The sequence below is a fragment of the Centropristis striata genome, chromosome 20 (assembly GCF_030273125.1).
Source record: "Centropristis striata isolate RG_2023a ecotype Rhode Island chromosome 20, C.striata_1.0, whole genome shotgun sequence".
NCBI classification, from domain to species: domain Eukaryota; kingdom Metazoa; phylum Chordata; class Actinopteri; order Perciformes; family Serranidae; genus Centropristis; species Centropristis striata.
The window spans coordinates 13,977,548-13,992,514 of record NC_081536.1 but is presented as its reverse complement, the minus strand read 5'-3'; the positions used below and the strand labels follow the sequence as shown (position 1 = coordinate 13,992,514).

At 40.6% G+C, this 14,967-nt stretch overlaps 1 long non-coding RNA gene across 1 annotated transcript; it reads right to left on the bottom strand.

Moving 5' to 3' along the window:
* Nucleotides 1-942: 942 nt before the first annotated feature.
* Nucleotides 943-3,602, bottom strand: LOC131993654 (uncharacterized). Its single transcript, XR_009396337.1, has 2 exons — nt 3,448-3,602; nt 943-1,311 (listed from the first exon to the last, which is right to left on the bottom strand). It is a non-coding gene; the product is annotated as an uncharacterized LOC131993654 (long non-coding RNA).
* Nucleotides 3,603-14,967: the final 11,365 nt, after the last annotated feature.

Genomic DNA, 14,967 nt, shown 5'->3' with positions numbered 1-14,967 from the left:
TACATCATTTCTGCATGAATGGATAACTGTATTGGCCCTGGCTTTCACCTGCAAAATTTCACTGAGACACGTGCCAAGCAGGTGGAGATGCTAAATGTCCACAAAGAGACACAGAAAGACAAAAAAGACACAAAACTGACAGAAAGATATACAAAACAATGAAAATATGCCTAATAACTGCAAATAGATGCAGCGCATTTTTGTACGCTATTTAAGAAATGAGCCTCCATAACTTTGGGGGTTGTAACATACATACCCTGTCATGTTGTGAGGGAATTCAGTGCTTTTGTGCATTATATTTTGGACATTATGTGTGTGCAGCAGGTGTTAAAATCAAATCATGTGTTGAAGACCCCTGTCAGCAACCACTACATTAGCCTCTAATACATTTCATGGTGTTTACAAGATGCCTGCGCTTCAGGAACATCTGCTGGAATTGGCATGGCTTCCTGGATTTCCCATGGGTGAAGAGACAGCAAGTGATTGTGTGTGCGTATGCATGTGTGTGTGCCAACAGCTTGCTGATATGAGTAGATAGAAATGGACTTGGCACCACCTCCTTTAACGCTGACCTTCTGACCTTTCTTCACAGGGTGTGGATGACAAGAGGATTGCAGATAGATTCTGCATGGTGCGATATCCTGTAGGTGTAGAGTCAAACTCAAGACTTTTCCTGGCAAGAATCTGATTCTACTCTTCCAAAACTCAAATCCAGAGTTTAATCTTAAATGTGAGTATTTAGCTTGTAATCAGTGAGAGTTTACCAGGTTAAACACATTAAAACTGGGAATTTAAGGGCAAACTTCTAGTCCTGCACTGTAGAGATATTCAGATCTTCTCACATGACTAAATGCACCAGAATAAAAATGAACTATAGAATATGCAAATAAATACCTTGTGCAAACATGGATGACCCAAAAAATAACTGCGCAAAGACTCAACTCTTCAGTAAACGTTTATTTTACTTGGCAAGCTTTTCAACAGATGCACGAAAAAGGCAGAGCCATTGAGATAAAGTACTTGATTAATCAAAGCCGTTTTGAAACAGTTTATAGAGATTAATAGAAGATTTTATCCAAGACTGATGAAAGAGAGGATGAGAGAACATTCCCCTTGGTCCTATTCCTCATTGGAACCAAATGCGACAGTCGTGCAAATCACAGAGGCGAGGCCGAGGTGGGTGTGTCCCCCCCTGGGTGCCCCTCTAGGTGTGAGAAAGTCTCCACAGAAATGTTATTGAAGTCAAAGCAGGTGATCCTTCACACTTTGTTATAAAAGTCCAGGTCGAACAGATACAGTACATTTAAACAGCTGTGGAAAAAAATTCATTTAAATGCATTAAAACAGTATTTGTATGGAAAAGGTAGACTGCAAGAAAAACATGCTAACATATGACCTCATAAACCCCACAAGAGGGGAACATAGAAAACCAGAGCACACATTTAAATGTAAGAGTGATAGATTGAACATAAATACTGCTTTGAGTTTCATAACATCGCTGTGATCATTATTACCTAATCCCCCAGCCCACAGTGGTGACTAACACACACACACACACACACACACACACACACACACACACACACACACACACACACACACACACACACACACACACACACACACACACACACACACACACACACACACACACACACACACACACACACAGGGGTAACCACATTGCAAGTGTGTACAGTTTATTGCTGAGAGTCTGTTCATTATCAGTAACTGTACTAGGAGCAAAAATGCAAATTCAAAACTCATATACAAAAGGCTAATTCACTTGGGAAGAACATTTTTCAGAGCATTCAAGGAGCCAATACACTGTGACGTTTCTTTCGATGCTGAAGGCAATGCATCAGGTACTGTTGGCTATTGAGCATCAGCCAATCAGTTCCTGATGCAGTATCATCCACATCAGAAAGCTCTTCCTTCATCCCAACATCTGAGCAGGCTGATTCTTCTGCAATATCTCTTAATGGTGAGATGAGCAATACAAAAATAACCCAAACTCATAAAAACAAGCCATTATTATTCTTTTCATGCTATGGATATTCAATAGCCAATACTGTACAGTACACATCATTGTAAGTCAAGATGGCAGCAGAAGCATCTGGAAAGTGAATTCATGCAAATTCAAAATGGGCATGCATTATGAAAGAGCTGCAAGAGATGAGGCTGCACTTCAAAAGACTGTCGAAAAGAAATTTTTTAAAAAGTGGGGAAGGGGGATGCGAGAGGAGGAAGAGTAGACATGGAGGGTGTCTGTGAAACGCGCTTGTGTAATTGCAGTGACATCTTCATTGAGAGCCCTCCATCTCTTTCCTGTGTGCTCCAAAGGGCGTCGCTGACGCCGGTCGATGGGGAGAGCAGCCGAGGCGCTGTGTTTAGCATAATCCCAGAGGCCATTGTGAGAGCAGCTAGTGAACGACTCACAGTTGCCAGCTGAGATTTCACCAAAACACAGCAGAACACAAGGAGAAGGGGATGAGGCAGGAAAAGCAGAGGTGGAGGAGGGGTAACAGTGGGGAAAGGACTCAGGCCAAAGACAGTAGGACTGGTAGTAGCGATGAAGAGGGAAAATGCAGATGTGACAAATATTACATTATATGGAATCTGAGAAGTAATATTTTGTCGATATAGCTAAAGTGATGTGTTGTAGGTGGGCTGGTGGTTATCTGTGGTGAGCGAGCAGCCTGCACAGCATCAAAGAGGCTCGAACTATAGAGTGTGAAACACGTTTTCTTCCAGGTGGACTGCACCTGTTGGCCCTCATTCAGGACTGTAATTCAATAATCATCCCCCTTTTCTTCTTTTAAACAACCGCTCACTGTTTTGACTTGTAACAGTGAGGCATAAAAAGATTAAGCAAAAGTGTCACATGGCAACATCTCTTCTATTGTGCAATGATCATTACCTTAAGCTAGAGCATGAAATCCTCTTTGATCACCGTTTCTCGTAGGCAGACAGTTTTTGAGCCAACCTTTGGTAAACAATTTGGTCTCCTCCTAACATATTACAGAAAACACTAAGATGAAAAATGAAATTAATTTCTAAGACAATGGCTTTTCTTTCTGTGGTTTGTGATGCAGAGAATGGAGATGGAATAAAGACACAGTTTAAGGGTTTATGCTATTGACTTTTTTTAAAGGCATATTAGACAAACTGCAGAATCTCTCCAGGTGATTGTGAGAATTAAAAGCACCATCACAGTTGCCTGCAGAGATTACCCAGTCAGCCCTTCGACTCTTCATTCGTGCCCCATCTCTCACACACACGCACACAGACACACACAGACACACCCACAAACACACCCTCACACTCACACACACACACACACACACACACACACACACACACACACAATATCCATAAGAGTAAATTGGCAGCAGACGGTTAACACTGATCAGGATAAAGACCGAGCTTTGACCCTACCCCCCCTACCGTTCCTAAAGGTCCTGTGTTGCCGTGGTGACAAGGCCACGGCACGTGCCTCCCATTGTTGAGCCGTATCCTCCAGGGTCAGCCGCACACCCAGTTAGAGGTCAGATGTCACCCAGGCCTCTCACTCAGGTCACCACTCACCAGCCTTCAGCCTTTGACCTCAGCAAACACTGAAACAAATTGAGAGATGGGGGAAAGAGGAGAGAGAAGAGAGGAGATGCTCAATATTTCTGCAAACCAGGTCACACTGTAGGATATTCTGACAAATGTTTGTATTTGTCGTGCTTCAGGCATTTTAAGTGTAGATTAGCAGTGTAGTCCTGTGTGGGCAATGTACAGTATGGTTGAGAATCACTCGTCCAGTTACAGTATGTCTCCCTCTTGTGGTGAAGTATGATGCTTTGAAAATGTCGGTTTATGTGCACTTGATTCAAAATGTGGCACAAAATTACAGAATATGGGTCATCTCTGTGGCCTAGGGGTTAAAACTAATATCATACCACAGAAACCCCTGTTTGATTCCAGTCTGATACCGTTCCCTTTCATTCCCCTTTCTTTCCCAGTGTTCTTATCTACACTGTAACCTATCTAATGAAGAGAAAACTGGAGGGAAAAATCGCATTATATGTCAATTTCAAAAATATGACATATAAACATAATAATGAATGACCTTTTGTCTTGGACTTAGTGGCAGATTCTATGTCCACATATTCATCATGGTCATATAAAAATCTTGCTTCAATAGCCTCCTGACCTAACCTCATTGTGTTTAATTAACAAAACTCAGCTATTGCGGTTCAACTGACCAAATCAGACATATGTCCACACATTTTGTAAAGTCTCTGGCCAGAGGTGCCATCTTTTCCATTGAGCCTGGATGCATGTTGGGATATTCAGGTCATCGAGTTGCAAAGTGTTGCTCAGGCGTTGACAAAAGAAAAATCTTAAGTTTATTAAACGGAACAGGCTGACAGTCCACACTTTGTTAGGCAGTGAATGAACAGAGTGGTTTTGACAGGCCTAACCTCTTAAGCTTCGGGTCCCACTGAGCTCGGCACAGCTAGAGCTAAATGCCATCTGTCCCAACATCATGAGGCCCCCCCAACCTGTCCCCCAACAGTTTAGCATACAAATCATGCAACGCTGCTATTAAGGAAGAATATAAGATTATTCGACTCATCTGATATCATCTTCAGTAAAGGTTCACCTTTCAGTCAAACATTTTCAGGCTGTCCGGGTTGAATGCTTTGCAAACAGTAGCTGGGCTTGTAATCCACATAATTTGGTTTTCAAAAGGAAATGTGCCAAACTGCTTTCTTTGAAGGCTTTAATAAAGTTTCTGGGACTGTATGTATTATTTATGTAATATAAGTTTAATAACCTAAAAAAACAAACTAAATTGTCTCATGTTGTATATCTCTTTCTGCCTACACCTGTCTTAGCTGTAGGCCGACTTGACCTGCTGATAAACTTGAAAATAAACAGAACAGTCTGATTACTGAAGGGGTGGGAGAAAAGACTGAGGAGGCGAAATGGTCAATCTAAACTGATACTGGTGACCCATGAATAGTGTATTTGCTTTACTATAACTGCAAATAACTAGCTCTGACCAAAATAAGAAAAAATAATATTTTCACATTTTTGTGTTTGCACATAATGCTACTCAACCCCCATATTTGAGCATTTCTGGCTTTAGGTAAGAAGAGGGCTTGGGAAGGTCAAGATCCTGCAGCACATTACTGGTCTGACACTGACATCCTATTCAAAGCACAACTCATTGTTTTCTTCAGTTAGTCCCTCACTGTGACTCATCAACGACGTTTTCAAAATTCAGTTTTGAACAAATTAGTTTTACGCTTTACTGACTTCCATACAGCTCAGAACAATAAAATAATGATATCACCATATGAACTTTAGTCCTCATTCTTTCACAGTGTTGTCTGCTCCGTTAGCTGTCATCTAATGTTAGAGCAAAAAAACGACCTTTGTGCCCGATAGCTTCAGCACTTCATTAAGGCCCTGGACCTTCACTGTACAGGCAATTGTCTTCCTCTAACAAAAAGACTGACGCATTGTATCAGTTGGAGGTAAATTCATCAAAGGAGGCCGATACAATAGACAGAGCTGCCCAAATTATGAAACAGGTCTGTAAGGGGCCTCCTGGTGAGCCATATTGTACTGTTTGTTGATGGTCCAGTTAGGACTGAATGACATGTGGTGAGATTTCAGATAGAAAACATTGTGTGAGAGTGAATGCAGAGAAATGCAGATGTACAATGTATGAGTCTTTAAATCCGAGTGCATGTGCAGCATGGTGTGCAAGGGTTGTGTGAAATGATGTGGGGTTGCGTTTGCTTATACGAGGCCATGCTGAGAAACAAGAGGCAGCCCATAGACCTCTCAGAGGAGCACACTGGTTAAAAACAATTGGGATCTCCATGAACTGATGTGACATGTGTATTTGTTCCAGCCTTTCCGTTAGAGGAGCCCTAATGTAGAGGTAAAAGAAAAAAACTGCACTAAGAAAGGAGGACAGTAGGATGAGGAGGGGGCACAACGACGAGTAAAAGGCGTTAAACTGCAACAGTATGCCATATCAAATATAAAGACAATAAGATGCACAGAAGTTTTGTGTTAAATTTCCCCTAATTTTTCAGTGTCCATACGCATTTATACACCAGGATTGCTAATCTTTAGAGCTTCAACGACTAGTCGATTGTTTGATTAGTTGGCTGACAAAAAAAATTAATCAGCAATTACTGTGCTAATCATTTAAGTCACTATTTAAGCAAAACACCAAACATTTTTTGGTTTCAGCCTCTCTAGTGTGAGGATTTTCTTTTGAATCACTCTAAGCTGATTATATTTTGTTTTTGGACTGTTGGTCGGAAAAAACAATATTTGAAGACATAATCTCTTTCATAATCTTTTCAATGTTTTTTAAAATATTTAAAATTTTACATACCAAGCGATTAATCAAGAAAATAATCGACAGACAAATAAAAAATAAATTAATCGTTAGTCACAGCTCTACTAATCTTACCTATACAAAAACAATCTACTGGCAGCCAAACACTCCAGTTAGACTATATACTTAATTTTATATAAAACGCTCCTCTGTAGTACTGTGGAGACCGGTTTTGATTTGCCATTCGCTCGGTGTGGGACCAGCTGCCATTTAGCCCCTGCACTGCAGTCTCAGATGAAATGGGCCGATAGCCCATCAGACTACTGACTGTCCTGACCATATTTACATCCCATCTCGGTTATTGGACACATTATTCCTCCACACATCTCTTCAATCTTATATCACTCACACACACACATACACACTCACACACATACACGCAGCTGACTACAATTATAATTTCATATGCCCCAGTGTATCAGCCACCCGAGCAATTTTCTGCCATTTAAATGTGAATTTATGTCTCATGTAAATGAGCGGGGAGTCGATTTAGGCCCGGTGGAGGACTGGCCTTTTCCCAGGGAGCATTCTGTTATAGGCCTCTGGTCATTTCAAGGTCCCCGTTCATCACTGTGATTTAACAGACAGCACCGGCATTGAATGAGGCCTCGCTATCTTATCAACTTCTCTCCTTGCCTAAACAGAATATCTCTATATCTTAAATAAAGTGCCAGCTCAATTTTGCAAAGCTTCATAGGAAACAACAGAATGGTATCTCAAAGCATGGCCCCGAAGGAACATCACCTCTATGCCCTAAAACGTGGGCCACATTTATAAAACAGTTCACTGAATTAAACTTAACGTAATCAGTTCCCTTGGTATGATAAATTCTCATAAAAATACACAGAATAAAATAAGTGATCATGCAATTTCACGTTAGCTGGCTTTATAATCATCTTGCCATGTAAACCTGAACACTTGAAGATGATGTTAAAGGTATCGCTTTCTGAAATTTTGAGTCATGTTTAAGTACAGACCATTAAAAAACAGTTTCTTGAGCTGAAGGAAAACATCCCAGTTCTAATAGTGATACACTATCTCATTGTGTGGGTTAATACTGTATGTACTGTATGAAGGCAAGCACATGGCTCACCTCGGACTACAGGGATGTATACTTTCAAAAAACATAAGCAGAAGGAACGTCATTCATATCTAATGTTAAGTTTGCTCCACAAGGTCTGTTTTTTAATACCTTACTACTCACATATGTGTTCATGGTTAAGTCATTACTCAAGCATGTAGTTTCACAGTGTCATGAACAAGACTGAAAGCTAATTACATATTTCTTTAAATGGCATATTTTCAATTGTGAGGATGAAACCCTCAACAAAACATTCTAATTAGTGCATGTTTCACAGGGTCAGTTATTGGCTGTTTTATTGGCCGCATCACAACATCGCAAGCAGTAATATGTGACCTTTACAAAGAGCATTTCCTGACAACCCGGGCACCACATCACTTCAGTATGACCCCATCAGAGAGCAGGTTTCTTTCAATGTTCATCTGCGAAATAAACACTTCTAGGTGTATTAACAGACACTTCTACTGCCTTTACAATAAAGCGAAACATTTCACAAACTCTATACATTTTAAGTGACTGCAATAGAATTGGAGACTGTTTCAGCCCTTAGTGACAAAACTTCTGTCACTTCTATGAACAGTTTTAGAAAAATAAGGTTTTAACCCTATTTAAGCAAAAGTAGCCTTTTTCCACATAGTAAGTTAGCCACTCCTGCAGTTCGGAGGATAAATATGACGGGAACCTTTCAGCTGATCAAACTGTGTCGGAAAGACCTTGACTGCATGATCGATCACCTGCTCTTATCACAACAATAACCAGTCCACCTGCTGATTATCACACGCCCTCTCCCAAACTGTTGCCAGTATTGCAAAAAGCGCAGAGCCCTCGGCATACTCACCCTCCTGTCTTATCCAAAGCCCAAGGTCTTTACACTCATCTATCAAATACAGCTGGCTTTTGGCTTTCGTATACAGTTATAGTTAATTTGATGGTGTGCTTGCTTAGTTTGATGAAATGTGCTGTTAAGTTTTAAAGTTTGTATAAAATTTAAAACAGCAAAGCATTGGGTTTTGTGAGACAAGATCATATAAAATCAATTATATATAAATAAGTGGTGAAAGGGAAAACATAAGGCATAGGAAAAATGTAATAATATTGTCAAACAGAAGGACAAAAAGGACTTGGGCAGTTCATTTGGAGGTGAAGCGCACGCAGCGCTCTTTAACAACTGACATCAGGTACATGCAGGGAAACAAGATGTCAAGCAGGCATGGAGATGCATTGTTGTGAGGCTAATAAAGGCGTACAGTAGTTGCAGCAAGGGAAAAGCCTTCAGTTACAAACTCTGCACTTATAGCGTTATATTTAAGACAGTGTGTAAGCCACAGACATTGCAGATTTCACACTGTGCACATTTTTACTGCAACTCGAGGATCAAAACCTGATAGAAACAGTGTATATGGGGCTTGATTTTTAAGTTACACCATAAAATTTTACCTCTCGTCATAGTTTAAAAAGACATGGCACCGCACAAATGTGTTGCTTGAGTTACGGTGCAGGGTTAAGACATAGTCCGGAAAAATGCAGTGTTGCAGGTAAACTGCTGTGTAATTCCTGCCCAGAAAAAGGACTTGAGGGACCAGGGAAAGAGCAATGCGGCTCACTATGCATTTGTGATTGATAGTCTCTGTCTGTGCAAAAGCTGACTGAGCAACATGTACATCTCTCTTATTCACACACTTAATGGCATGCACACATCCTATAGTGTGCACAGTTAAACATATATGCATCACAACCCATATATGTAATGTGTATGTGCAGTAATACACATCAGGATGATCTTGGTGGCTGATTTGGCGGAAGTAACATACCATGTAACACCCAACCTGGGATATTTGTCGCATGTCCTCTTTCATTCCCTGCTCCCTCCCGTCGTTTCTTTCTCCTTTTATGGCACACTGTTGAATCACAAAGAAAAAGCAGGGGAAAAATCTTTAATATTTAAAATCCTCCAGGAGTGAGCATAATATACATATCGTTGTACTTAGCTGGTGATATAGATCAACAATACTGCATACTGTATGAGCATATTTCCCCCCCAATCCTTGATCCTGTCACGTCTCTGTTGTCTGGTGCCAAGACATGTCTGGTCTGGCTTTTGGCCAGGCTGGGCTGGTCGCCACCACGGCCCCAGCAGCCTAGCAGGCAGGCCTAGCTTAATGCTGACACATCGCTAACATCAGCCAGGGAGAGGAGACCTCTGGGAGATGCTGAAACATCAGCAAGCACCATTTCAGATTTACAAGGAGGGATACACTTGCTCATCTGCGGTAGAATTTTAAGAAAATGTCACACACTCATTGTGGGACATTATTTTAGTAACATCCCCTTTAAAGGGTGAACAATTACTTGTATTTAAAGACACCTTTGAGGTCTGGATGATGTAAAATGTCATAAAATTGTGGAAATGCTACTAAAAAGGCCACACCCCTACTAATAATCACATAAGCATTCACATAAAGCCACTGAAAAACAATGATTTCTATTTTTCCCGAACAAGAAAAAACGATCAAAATATTGAGTCCTCGTTCTGATCGGTACATATTCAATGCAGCATGGCATTAAGGGTGTAGCATGTAAGAGCTACAAACACGCATAACCAGTTTACATATTGGATAAATTGGTACATCAGCGTTTGAAATTAGTTATATTAAAATAGCAGTACATCAAATGATTCCAATAAAAAGATTGGAAAATACCTGATTGCTGCAAAAAGAATAGTTTTCCTTTTTTACAGGCATTTTTGGTGGAAATTGACAGAGCAGCATTACCATTTATTAAAGTGGGTGGCATTTACAAATATTAATCAGGATCCTATTGAAATATCTGCATAATGAAGTGTGTTAAAACATACACAAAGAAAGGTCAAAAATTGTATAAGCTAGAACAAAAAAAAGACACTAACAAGCTCAATACTGATGTTATTTGTGTTCGCATTTATACAATCATAATGGCCGCCCTTTGTGTTTAGCAAGCCATGCAAATGAGATTGGCAGAAACGAGCATGTGTCATCAATATGCGTAGATATAACCAGGAGTGCCACTGATTGATGATGCAAACCTTCTCCCTATATCCTTGTTTGTGACCTCTGACTCCTCACCCCTCGAGGGGTTAAACTTATTACCCTTTGACTCGTGTGACCTCTGATGTGAAAGGAGCTAGATTGAAGGATGACCACAGCTTAGGTCCTATTGGCCGTTTTCTGACCAAACCATGGCCAGAGGGCTGACCATCCAAACCCTTCAGGGATGTGACCCTGGCCCTGCCACACGCTCTGTGGATAATACTATTAACAGGTCAATACAGGCCTAAAAAAGGGGGGACGCTGATTTAACCTAAAGGATGAGCAGAAGAAAAGGATGAGGGGGAGATATTGTGGAAGGAACAGATTTGCAGGATGGATTTAGAGGTTATTTGTCAGGTCTGTTTGAACAAATGGCCACCAATTTGATTTCTACACAGGGATGTAATGATCTGGACACACTTTGAATACTACTGCAAGACAATAACAGCAGGGCTGTCCCCGAAAACATTATTAAAAATATGCTTGTTTTCAGAATGTATGGTCTTTATCGTGTCCTGAACAAACGCACAAAAGCTACGAAAGTGAGCCAAAAATCTTGAGGTAGATTAAACTAATGCAAGTATTTTAGCTTAGTCATGCCTGTAAATATGTCACATAAAATTAAGGGAATTGAATGTAAAATTCAAATAAATTTAGAACTTGAGAATCTGCTGCATATAGAAATAAAATATCCATAGTAAATATCAGAGGGGTGTTGCTCCTGTACCTCGATCTCTATGAGCAGAAGATGGGTGTATTGGGTGTTCGCCAATACAGCACGTTACATGCAAAACATGTGCTCCCTCTCACTCACTCACTCACTCACTCACTGCTTACTCACTCCTTCACCCACCATCTCCACGTTAAAGGATTATTAACCATTTTTGCTGCCATCTCCCTTATTTTTCTCTAACAAAACGTATAATCAAGTTTGGCCTTTGACTAATTAAGTTTTTATGTGGCACACAAATCCACTTTTTTATGATATAAAAAAAATGCTTAAAGCCAAAACTCAGCTGACTTATAGTTTTTTTATTGTGTTACTGTTAAAAAATCTGGGCAATGTGACAACCATAAACCATCTAAAATTCACTGTGATCATCTCCAACTCTTTCACACTTACTATCATCACCATCACACCCAAAAAAAATATTGTAAAAATGCTATTTCAACTAGATTTGATTTGACTGAAAGTCGCTACCCAAACGTCATGAATACGCATATAGAGGGTGTACACAGAGCATTCATAATGCGCTTTGTCTCCCTCCACCCTTACGAGTTGAGCGCCAATAAAAATAATAAAATGAGAGACTAAATAATCCAACATCAGCCAGAGCTGCGACCCCCATAAAATTAGTTTTGAAAAGGTATTACATGATAACAAAATGAAATCGAGCTCAAACACATGTAGCTAACACAATCCACTCTACTAAAGTTGGCAGACCTGCGTCTACAGTAGAGCTTGTAAACAACCATGCAAGCATGCATTCAGTCTCACACAAACGCACATGCAACCTCACGCAAACACATAAGCAGCAGAGGCTCACAGATCACTCTGAACAATGAGGAAATCTTCGAGCGAAGAAGAAAAAACAGCAAATCAAAGAAAATTGAGAAGGAATTAGGTTAATGATAGAAAGGAGGAAGAAACAAATTGAAATAGTACCTTCTAAAGCATCCATGTGATGAGGGAAGGGTGGGACACCTGCAGAACCTAACATGGTCTATCCAGAGCTCTTCAGCGACTGCTCCCTCATGGAGCAGAGTGTGTGTATGAGCCAGAGAGGGAGTATGTGTGTGTGTCGCTGGCTGAGGGAGGGGATCCTACCCCTCCTCCTTAGGACTGTGCCTCCTTAACAGGATGGAGGGGTAGGTGGGGCCACTGCAATAAAGCAAACACACACACACATACACACATTTTTCTACGGTTGTTATGTCCTCGCTTGTCTCGCTCTTTCCCGCCTCCACACTTCCATCTTTCTGTCTCTTTCCAAGACTTGCTCTCAACCTCCTTTCCTCATAGACTTGCTCTAATTTCTTTTTGCCTTGCGCTTCTCTCTGAATCTCACTCTGTCTGCAAGGCTCTCACACTCTCCCTCTACCTTTCATCTCCCACCCCTCCCTACCCCTTGCCCCTATCCCTTCTTCCCTGACTGTACGGTTATATTAACATGCTCCCATTAATCTGAAGAGGAGAGGGGCATATGCTGTTTCTGGCTGGTGGTCCACAACCTGCTAAACTCCTGGTGTGTGTGTGTGTGTGTACGTGTGAGAGCGTCCCGTCGGTCTTTAGTCTCATAATACTACAGCGCTAAGATTAAGCGGGACAGTCAGAGAGCATGGTGTGTTTGAGAGATGAAAAGAGAGGAGAGGGGCAGCGGGGAAAAGGAGAGGAGTGGTGCCACGATCAACAGCAGTGAAGCACACTTTTTTTTTAACCTTTTATAGTTCTTCTAGCTCTGGGTCTCTGTGCCACCAACCCACCTCCCCTTTACTCATTTGGCCACCAAACACAAATCCCATCTGATACGGGGAGTAGCCATCCCTACATAAATCATTCCCTTATTCCATTGGCCGCACGTTACATTGAAAGTATTGATTTTTCTCCCCCTCCCCTCCTGCCGCAGCACTGATTGCAAGGAAACCCTTCACAACGGTCACAAACAGGAAGTGGAAAAACAAACCACGGGTGTGTTTCGATTGACCACAATGGCGGATCCCGAAGCTTTGGTCACAACACTAAAGACGGGGATCTATAATTTGCTGCATACAGCACACGGGATCAAAACCCAGAGACAGCATGTAAAATACAATAACAGCAGGTAAAACACAAAGAAAAAAGTAGAACGAGCAGTTCACAATGCTACTTCAACTGGGCACATTTGCAGCCACATTATCCTCAAAACAACCCAGGAAGCTTCACATACATTAAGGGGTAGAAATAACCGATCAAAGGACAAAATCCACACCAAATTAAAAATATATGCCTCATAAAACACAATCAAGGGGGTAAAAAGATGTTTTGTGTATGTACAGTGGATGACTCCAAATTTCAAACTATACAGGTCAAAAAATGCTTAAAATATTTTCTACCCTGCATACATATGCATTCAATTACTTCCAAATCTGATATCAGTCCCCAAGATTAATATTGTGCAAACAATATGTTGTTTCTGAGCTTTTTAAGGAAGTAAACACCAAACCTTTCAAAGGTGACAGCAAATGAACCTCTATTGTTTCAAATGAACCACTGTCCTGAGATTAAAACTGACCATCAGGAGAGCAAACGCTGCTGTTTCCATGACAGCACAGCTGAGGATACTTTGAACTCTGACCTTATACTCCTGCCTGTGCTCTGAAGCGGTGACCAAACCCAGGGTCAATCAAAAAAGAAGGTCAGCAGGGGTCAAATGGTAATGACCCCTCTCTGGTTATGCAACCACACCATATCTGCCTCCTCCAAGTAGCATCCAAGCATCATTCATCCTAATCAGAGCTGCACCTTCCAGGAGCACAGCATGATGCCTCTGTATAATGAGACACACTTTCACCTATGTGACGATGCACAGAAAAACAGAGAACAATATTTAGAACACTGAAATAAGAAAAGTTGATAAAGCTGCACAAGAGATGAAATGTTTATAACTTCATTCATTCCATTCTTTCAGTAAAATAATATGTTAATACCTCAAATTGAATGGTAGCAATATTGTATTAACTTCAAGTTTCCTTAGAAGCAACTCTGATGGAATATAATAAGGCTGTAAAGTAGGTTTTCAAATTCAAGGAATTTAGCTGTAGTGTATTGGTGCAAAATAATAAAGTACTAAAAATAAATATAGATTAGGGAAACAGGTACTTCCAAGTAAAAAAACTGCAGCATAAATAGCATAAATATGAAGAATACAAAAAGTCTACGTGCAATGTCAGAAAATAGCAAACATGTCTATCACAGTTTCTTCTGTCAGCCCAACCCAAAGATATTCAGTTTAATGTGGCATAAAACAGAAAAAAAGCAGGAAATCTCCAGATTTCAGATGCTTCAAACTGAATTTTCTGTCCTTTTTGCATGAAAAATTACTGTAAAGATTAATCAATCAAAATAGCCAATTATTTTTGTGTTGATCAACTAATTGTTGCAGCCCAATAGAATACATTATTTCACAATGATCTGGTACTGTAGATAAGAATCAGCATTGAAGTTATAAAGAGGAATGGTGTAATATTCAATAGCGACAGTTTTCCTGTAAGGTACATTTGCAGGTATACTGGATGCTGTGATGAGTCAGCACAAAATAGAAAGGGGTTTAATGACTGGTAGGATGAAAATGGTCAGATCCGTCAACAACGATGCGGTACAACTGTCAAAAGTACTGGTTTTGTCTTATAAAGAATGCAGTTAAAAC